Source organism: Perognathus longimembris, chromosome 3 (assembly GCF_023159225.1).
Source record: "Perognathus longimembris pacificus isolate PPM17 chromosome 3, ASM2315922v1, whole genome shotgun sequence".
NCBI classification, from domain to species: Eukaryota; Metazoa; Chordata; class Mammalia; order Rodentia; family Heteromyidae; genus Perognathus; species Perognathus longimembris.
Genome location: NC_063163.1, coordinates 6,172,051 through 6,182,173, shown reverse-complemented (window position 1 = coordinate 6,182,173; position 10,123 = coordinate 6,172,051). Strand labels below are relative to the sequence as shown.

At 40.1% G+C, this 10,123-nt stretch overlaps 1 protein-coding gene across 2 annotated transcripts in view; it reads right to left on the bottom strand.

Moving 5' to 3' along the window:
- The window catches only part of Fgf14 (fibroblast growth factor 14), a 506,034-nt gene that overhangs the window by 439,498 nt on the left and 56,413 nt on the right, over positions 1-10,123 (bottom strand). The gene's annotated exons all lie outside the window — the stretch shown is intronic.

The window sequence follows — 10,123 nt, the reverse complement described above, 5'->3', positions numbered from 1 at the left end:
GCGTGGAACACTGTTGCGAAGAGAAGCTGATGGGAAAGCTTTATAGGAGGTGTCTCCTGAAAGACAGGCCCTGATCACAGCGCAACAACGCTCCCGCTTTGATTTGGAACACTATAAATAGCACTCCGTCTTCAACTTCAAGATGTCACATGTACTTTTCAAAGAAAATTTCAGTGTCATAGAACAGCCCCTGAGTAATTCGATTTGTACCAAGAGGGAACCAGAGAGATCTAACTATATTATAATTAATTACACATGCAAATGGTAGACTAAATTTAGCTGCACAATTACATGTCTAATCATAGTTGGCAAAGGTTGGAAAGTGCACGCTGCTTGGGCCGAGAAGCGTGCCTCCCTCTCGGCACAGGGGCTCTGAGGCCACCCAGGGCTTCACAGGCGACCACGGGGCTTAGCAGCCAACAGGGCCCTGCTTGGCCTCCCCCCTCGCTTCTGTCGGCCTCGGCCTCCATTCCACACGGCACCGACACGCGCCGCAAGGCAGCTCCGCAGCAAGGGTGACAGGGTGAGGGGTAACGAAGACCACAGGGATATAGCCATCCCAGTGGCAGTATTGGGAGCCAAATAGGAGGGAGGTCAGTGTTCACTGAAAGCCAAGTGAGATGAGGAAACGTCCTGAATGCATGGGGAGAGGGGTAAGGGGTGGGGGGCTTTCTGAGTTCTCAAGTCAAACAACAGGCTGCTCATTCTTCTCCATCTACTCAGAAACAACCAGCTCGAGGCGGATGCCTAGAGGACGTTAGCTATGGACAGTGATACACAGATGGTGACATGCAGATACAGGTATGCATTACACACACACAGACATCCATGGAGCCATATGTAGACCAAATGTTGCATGTGCACATACGGATCCAAATATACCTCTGTGTGTGTATATCAATCTACATGAATAGAATAATGAAAAGCACTCTGCTGAGTCTTCCAACTTGTCATTCAAATAGTATATGAAGCGTGTTATTGGGGTTGTTGTTGTTGTTGTTTAAATGACCGGTGATGTGCACCTGTGAGAACAATGGTTGGGGAGAGAATCAGACAGGCTTGGCTTGAGTCCCAGTTCGCCCAAAGGGTGCAAAGTATGAACAGAGAGTAAGAGAGTATGAGGAAGCACCCTTTAAACTACCAAAGATAAAGGACACGGTGAGACTCACAGAGCCACAGACGTAGCAAACATGAGGTAGAAGTTTCAGGCCACCCGTGTTGACTCAGATGGAGACGGGCCTGACTCCTCCTCACTCCAGGACAGCAGCGGAGCCGCTGAGAGCCGTCCCCACCTGGAAATGCACCTTAGGAAGAAGGGTCGGTGGCTCTTTCTGAGCACTTTTAGAGGCAAGACTTAACCTCCTATTTAGCTGTTCCTTCCCCACTGAAACCGTACCTAATTCTATAATCATATAGACTCCCCAGAAGGACTCAATATGGCCAGATTCTAAGCAGCCTTTCTAGAATAGTGGCCAATTCATAATCTTGTTCCTGGAATCGTTTAAATACAGAGAAACTTTAGGCCATTCAACACTGTTAGAATTTTGAAAAGGGACACATTGAACAAGATGCATTACACTCAGAAACTGATGTCAAAACCCTCTGTACAACTACTTAGTGATAATAATAATAAAGTCATTAAAAAAGAATTCATTTTATTTTATTTTTCGGGCCAGTACTGGGCCTTAAACTCAGGGCCTGAGCACTGTCCCTGGCTTCTTTAGCTCAAGGCTAGCACTCTGCCACTTGAGCCACAGCGCCACTTCTGGCCGTTTTCTGTATATGTGGTGCTGGGGAATCGAACCCAGGGCCTCATGTATATGAGGCAAGCACTCTTGCCATTAGGCCATATTCCCAGCCTAAAAGAAGAATTTATGATTCCTACAAGACATGCATGCTGTACTGACAAGTGTATCAATCTCTAAGTCAAATTATATTCTTTTCTTTTTGTTACTTAGTATTGCAGATCTTAATTATTTTAATGGCTAACTTTAAATCTACATTTCTACAACTCCTTGATTCAATATGAATAAGCAACTTACGCATACAGCTAACCTGGCAGAAAGATGGATGGATAAATGATAAATACATGCATGCATACATACAAACATGATAAATACATACATCCATACATATATAGATACATAGTGAGAGAGATGAGACAAAAAAGGGCAAATTTCAAGTTCTGCATATTCTATTAATTTCCATATTTATATGTCAATTTTATAAACTTGGAGTTACCTTATAATTTCATAGATGAAGTAACATATAATTAGCCACTTCTAAAGAATTATAGTGCAAAGAATATGTAATAGTGCAACTATACATAACTTAAATGTTTAATGAATTTGAAATTTAATACCTCTCAAGTTTATTATAAGCTAAACTTTTTACTTATTAATAAATCTTTACTAGCTCATAGAAATCCTCAATAAATTCTCAGTGTTTGGTTTGCTTATACCTCACTTTCTAAAGTGTATGCATAAATGAGATATGATTACAGGTGAAGGTGACTGAACATTTGAATTATTGTCAAAAGCTGCTTACGTTTCCATTCATTTGTGTTCACTTTCATACAATCCCACATGTGCTAACTTGTACATTTATAAATTAATTCTAGCTTCTACATATCCCCAACACACGCAGCCTTCGTCTCTCTGCACCTACCTACTTCAATTAACATATTTTTTTCCAGGTTCATGTATTTCTTTGCACGTGGTACAATGTCAGTCTTTCTAATGGATGAGTAACATTCCACTGTGTATATATACCACATCCTTTGATCCATTCATCCACAAAGGGACATCTGGGCTGATCCCATACCTTGGCTGCAACACATAGTACAGCCATGTGCAGTGGCTTTCATGTTTCTTGTCATCTTCTGGATAAATGCCCAAGAGTAGTATTGCTGGATCATAAGCTTAGGGGCGAGGACTACGGGTAGCGATAGACGAATGAGGGAAGGAAGCAGAGAATGCAGTCATGATGTGTCATGCATATTTTAATGCATGCCCTATGAAACCAAGGAATTTGAAAGGAGGGATGGGTTGGAGGCACGAGGGCGAATGACGAAAAGACTGACATCGACCAAGATGCACTGTACTTGTTGAATGATCATTCCTTTGCACATCTATTCAATGATAACAAAAATAAAATTTTTTTAAATGTGCTTACAGTTCAATTATTTTGATTTGGCCTTAATATACTTTCTAGACTTGTACAGGACATTCAAATACAATAAAGTTCAATTTTCACATCGGGCTGATCGCTATTAATTAGCATTGAATTTATAATGATTTTGAAATTTTCAGTATCTTGGGATGCTCTAGTAAAGACTCATGGTTCATACTAATGAATAGGTAAAGATTAATTTCCATAACCATCCCCAACAATCTCACATTTTGTTGTCAAACCTAAAATTCCACATGGCCTTTCCAATTCTTCCAGCCTGGACTGTACTAGGAAATAGCTTCAATGTCTTCAGGCAGAGCCAACTGAGCCTACTGAGCCTAGTAGAGAAGCACCTAAACTCTAGCACACAGACATGGTGGCGCCACCGACTCACTGGAATGGAAAACGAATGGTCTGGAGACATGCCTTCCAGAAAGAGCCAAAGGGGCACTTAACTAAATACACTGACATAATTCTTCCTAAATGTCGCACCAAGAAGTGCAGCGTATCACCACCAACTCTTCTAGTAGCAAACTCAGCCACTTAATACTTGAATTCGGCTTTGCAGGCCCTATAACTGCCCTGATTTTAGTAGTTGGTATTGAGTCACAGGCATTCTACTAAAAAGAGAATAGCTCAGAAACTACTGATTGGACATTGAGATGCTTATAATCTTCCAAAACAATACCAAATACTTCATCTAACATTTAACTCACTCCTATTTGTAAATCACATTTTGATTCTGTAGATCATATCCTGTAACCTGTGTCATTTTCTTTTGGTATAATTATCATCCACAAGGCCACAAAAATAATGTCAAACATAAATGCCACCATGAAACTTTGATAATTTCAGAAGCTGTATCACAGTATACAGTCTCATCATAAAGCAAATATCAATTATTCCTAAAATTCACATTATAACATGTTTTCTGATTCCACACATCTATTAAAGAAATACGCATCAACTTTCACGCTACCTATCTTGGTCTCGTCCAAGCTGATCACATAAAAACAAACTTTCATCATGTGCTATTAAGAACAACAGCAAAAGGTACAAGCTAGATAAATGAGATTGCTCTTATCACAGCATATCTTAAGCTAACAAGTAGCATAAAGTTGAAACCACCAAAACCTGTGAATTCTCTCTATCTTGAAATTTTGGTTACTATTGACTTGATTAAATTAACAATTAATTTTTTCATTGTTTTGCCCAAGTGTATAAGGTTAAGGAAGTTGCTGTGATGTCAATATATAAATTATTATCATTACCGTCTCAGTATTTGACACATTCCAATATGTGTGTCTGCGTGTGTGCAGGTGTGCAGGTGTGGGTGTGCGTGGTGTATAAAATTATTCCACCTCAGCTTGAGACCTTTTGTGCTTTACTCGTCACAGATTACTTAACAGTATGAGTCTTCAAATTAAATCAAAATAATAGTTGCAACACACTTATAAGAATATTTTTCTCTCAGGAAGCTGAGAACTGGGAGCTGAAGCTAACCTGGACAGGAAAGTCTGTCAGGCTCCTATCTTCAATTACCACCAAAAAGCTGGGAGTGGAGGTGTGGCTCAAGTGGTAGAGCACCAGCCTGAGTGAAAAGCTCAGGGACATCTCCCAGGCCTGAAGCCCCAGTAGTAGTACAAACACAAAAAGTATATTTTCCATATACTTCATTAATCTACTCTTCTTCTGTCTTATTTTTCTTACTGATAGAGTAATTGAATGCCAGTGCAAACTCCGTTCATAATGTTCATGTGATTCATCTAACAAATAAATGCATATAAAAGCCTGATTTCACTATTCAACTGGCATTGACATTAAATTATAAATGACCAAAAAACTGAGTCAAGTTGAAATCATATCAGCAATATAATAATCCTGATTAAATTTACCAAGAATCTTTTCTTTTGGTTTCTTTCTATATATAAACAGTAAGGTCTTACTAGACTTCCTTCTATTATTTTAACATTTAAACCTTGGAAAAGGTACACAACTTAAAATAACCAATATCTGAAATATGGAAAGAAAGCTAACTCCTAGTAGCAATAAATGCCAGGCCTTTGGGGAACTGAAATTCAAAAACTGGGATTCATTTGTTCCCCTATCACTTGTTACAGATTTAGTCCAGATCAGCGGTTATTTCATTATGCCTCAAACTACTGTTTAAAGGGATCTTACAAGAGTTGTATCTCCCATGAGTCTCCAGACGATCCCAGCAAGCCGCGGGAAGGCATGAGCTAGTGAATGTGTGTGTGAGAGTGTGTGTGTGATTGTGTGTGTGCGTGTGTTTGGAGAACTGCCATCTATATTCTTGTCTGGTATTATGGGGAAAATAAGAGATGTGATCATGTTTCTGCAAGCACAGATAGTAATCATAACTAAGATTCAGTGTGCTGAATGGCGCACTCAGTCTTGGATAAGAGGAGAGGAAGAACTGTAATCGTCAGGAATGAGAAGACCCCTCTGGTCTCATGCCACATAAAACCACTAGTAAGTGTCTCCAGGTACTGAAGTTTAGAGCTGGGTTTGGCTCAGAATGCCTGGTTCAACTGTGCTCCAACGTTTACTCCATATATCCACCTGGATCATCTATACAGACTCAATTCCTATATAAATTTCATATAGTAACTCAGTATTTACATCTGGAAAGTAAGCATTTGTGATCATTCAATCACTATGTATCCGATGCCTACCATGATAAGCATTGTGTTCTGTGTTAGAAGACAATAATGAACAGTACTGAGAGTTCTTCCCTCATGGAGTCCTCATGCTGAGGTCCTTGTGAGGTCAGATGGAAGCTATTATTGGCACAGTGGTCTGCTGGAACAAAGCAGACCCTTGATAAATGGTAGTTACGGTTTCCCGCACTTGTAATAATTAGTATATATCTAGGATAGTCCTAGCAGAGGCTCACAATAGCTCAATAGCTAAGTACATATGACCACATAAGAGGATGCTAATAAAATGAATTCCAAGATGTGGAAACAAGAGGTTTTTCTTTGTTGTTGTTTTCAATGCACTGTGTGATTTCTTTTTTCTTTAGTTTCCCCCCCCCCCCCCCCCCGTTGCCACTGTATTTGATTTTGGTACCCTGTGTCTTGTGTATATGTTTATCTGAATTGGGAAAGAGAAGGGCAATAACAAAATGGTGAAACAAAGGACAAAGAGCTAACCAATGCAACAGCAATACAAGACAATATTTTGGAAATGAACTTTACAATTTGGGTGAGAGGAGTTAGGGGGGAGGGAAAGTGAGAGAAAAACTAGGGAAGAAGGTAACAATGTTCGACAAGAAATGTACTCATTATCTATGTATGCCACTGTAACTGCTTTGTATATTACTTTGACAGTAAAATTTAATTTTATAAAAACAATAAAAAGAATGATTGCTATTTCTCACAACTGTATAAAACCATCATTAATCCTGTTTTCCATACAAGGAAACTGAGATAAATGGGTTAATAGTGTCTTTTCCATTCAATTTTCTTTCTTTATTGAGTACAGTGATTGCCTTTTGGGGTAAGAAAATTGTATTAACACATTTAAATAATGACTTACTAAAACAGCCTCTTTTCACTGTACCACATTGCCTGCTAACTGCTAATTGGTATTTTTTTTATTTCTGTTGATAATTTTAGAAATGTTAAAAGGTGAACTTTTCAAAACTTTACTGTGATTATCAATCCATTATCATAAACACACTAACATAGCACAATACAGTTATAAGACTTTTTTAAAGACCCTTGCAACAACACAGAGAAAATGTGTAAAGGAAATGAAAAGAACTCGATAAGAGATGACAGACTCCAACAAACTGTTACCAAGCATTTCCCCCAAAGACACAAGAAATATAAGACCTTCCCAAGGAAAGCTAAAAAGATTATATATTTCAAACCAAAAGGAACAGAGCATCCAATAAGAAATCAAGTCAAAGTCACCAACAGAAGAAGCTACATTTTTTTTAATGAATTCTCTTACTGTTGAAGGGAAACAATATCAAGAGTCCTTAAAATACTACTTTGGGCCATTCAAAGCCCCATGATTTCCTTCGAGGACCATTTCCTCTCTGATCTTGGCTCCAACCTTGTTCTCTTTCTCAGTTCTCTCAGCTATTCTGTCCACCCATGCATCACCTGAGTGTATCTTCCAGATTGCATCATGGGAAACTCCATCAACTGCTTGGGAAAGCCTGCACTGATTTCACTATTTATAGTTAAAAGATTCAACCTCATCCCTAATCTAGCATTCCTGGTGTACTCTTTCTCCTAAATCTACCAAGCTTTATAAAAAAAATGCTTATTTTCAGTCTGTTTCTCCTTGCCTACCCCAAACTGAATATGAAGCTCGTTTTGTTTCCATCCCTCCATTCATTTATATATCCTGGATGTATATAAAAAGTGATTGCCATTAAAAATTTTTATTCAATAAATTTTAAATGCTGATGATTTTTTTTTTGCAAATGCTACAATGGACATAGGTGATATTTAAAAGCAAAACAAAACAAGCTTGTGTTTCTGGCTGACATTCTTAACAGGAAAAAGAACTTGCAGTATCTATGATTTATGTGATTGAAATGTTAAGATGAATCACTAGCATTATAAGCATTATTCCAGTTTCAACTGATTGCTAGCTGCAAACAGAAGAAACCAAGAAACAATCAAAAATATCAAATGCAGCAACTAGAGAAAAGAAATGTTTCCACTGAAACATGACAGCCACATTTTTTTTCCTTATTCCTGAAGAAGAAAATGAGTACATGTCTATTCTGGTGTTGGTTATTACATGGGGTTGTGTGGGGTGCAGACGAGGGGGAGAACAATGGAAGGCGGACGCTGACCGGAGTGCATCGTACTCACAAACTGACAGGTTGAATCCAAACCCCTTTGGACAACTGCTTAAAGATAATTTTTAAAAAATGAGTATGGTTAAGGTAGCAAGACAAGGGTTCATATGTGAAATAGTTCAAAATAGTTCCAAAATGATTATAAGTAACGGCATTCTAAAATCTGATGTTCTGCCTCGAGTCTGTACCCATGTGACGAAACTAAGTTTTTCAGAGTCCTTACCAGGACTCTTAAATGGAATGGAAAAGAAAGACCACGAAGTCTAAAATCTATAAACTACACATCAATAGAAATACAAATGGCAGAAAAGCTCAAGAAACCCTAGTGAGTCCCCTCTGGAGGCAGACTCCTGTTAAACCAGAACAACAGCTGGCTGTCGTCCAGGAGAGCAAAACTCCGACCACTCAGATGAAAAGGCTTGCATGAGCAACCTGCTTTCCAGACTCCTTGCTCACATTTCATCTGTGTTCACACCTTCATCTGAATGCCAGGGAATGACATGCCAAGCATCCAATGGCTCCCCAGTGGGCCAAGGAGATGCAAACCATTTAAGTGCCTATGTCTTTACTTTCATTACCAGGGATGCTCACAAACGCTCATATGCCTAACTCCTCATGCTTGGCTACTTCGTGGTACAGCTGTTAGAATACAAGAATGCAAGACACAGAGGAGAAGGGGAATCACACAACCATACACAACCACTGAACACTTAGCATGGGTAAGAACAGTTATCCGTGATATCAATCCATGATGTAAGCAGAGAGTAGGTAGTAACTTACTAATAGATGCATCCAATTCCAAATAGATCTCTCAGTACTGCCTCTCAAACAGACAGTCACCAGGGAGAAGACAAGAGAGCTAAGAGACAGTAAAGAACATTATATGCATGTGTGTAAATATCACAATAAAAATCCCCTGTATAATTCCTGTCCAATCATATAAACTTTTAAAATGCCTGTCATGAACCTGGTAATGATTGCAATCGGGGCACCTGTCACAGGCTTCTTGCCTCTCGCAGTCATTGCATCTGAATAGATCCTTGCTTGTCTACACTGTAAACGCCTCCAAGCAAGGACGCCAACCATCCATGGAGCTCCCTCCCACTCCCGCCTTTCAAGTATTTGCAGGACTGTTTGATGCATTATGGATGCTTAGACTGCTTAATATGGCACTGGAAGAAAGAGCAATCACATGAAGGAAGGAAGAGAGGAGGGAGGAATCCCTCTTTATTCTCACAAATAAAGAAAATGAGTTCCTACCTATAAATATCTTGTATAGATTGCAAATGTGACACTGCTCACATCCTCGGAGTTTGAAGAGCATTGCAATGTCTGGTGCTCCTAGTGAAAGTGATGGCATCATTTTCAGGAAGAACCCTGAGGCCTGTCTGCTCCCCATAAGCCTCTGGATCAGCCTTGCCGTGGCTGCCTGCCTAGAGTCCACCAAGCAGGCAAAGACGCAAAGTTTACTTTCTAGCTCTAAGGATGCAGGAAGGTCTGGTTTATTTCTTCCTTCTTACACTGCCAATCCCTAGCACCCTACACACCTTCCTGTCTGACGCTGCCAACTCCCAGAGCTCTTGGTGTTGTGCCTTCAAGCTCATAGCCCTCAGGACAAGTCCAGGTGTGCCCAGCTTCTGTTAACTCTCCCCTTCAGCTTCTTGCCACACAAGGCTGCCTACCTGGCTCTCTCCTGACTCTGTTTCTTTTTAGGCCACATGTAAAGGCTGCTGTTCTCCCCCAAATGATGGTGCTGAACACTAGGTTGACATCCTTTGGCTCCTCTTTGCTGGACCACGTCCCTTCATTCTCCATTTCGACCTCAGCTGCTCAATTCTGCCTGTAGGCGGTGTTCATCATGGCCGGACAGTTCTCCACCACTCAAAATCCATCTTCAACCTCTGATTATTGTGATCTGAGTTCTTTAACTTTTAGCTCTCCAAGAATAATTTGCTTTCCCTTGTGAGGTGGCATTCCAGCCCCTGAATCTTTCTTCCGGGGACTGTGTCCCCTGATAGCTGCCTCAGCTCTTCATGCCCCCCGAAAGAGCCAGAAAAACTTACTACGCTGAATGACTCCACTGTCCAGCAGCCTGCAGCCTCCTCT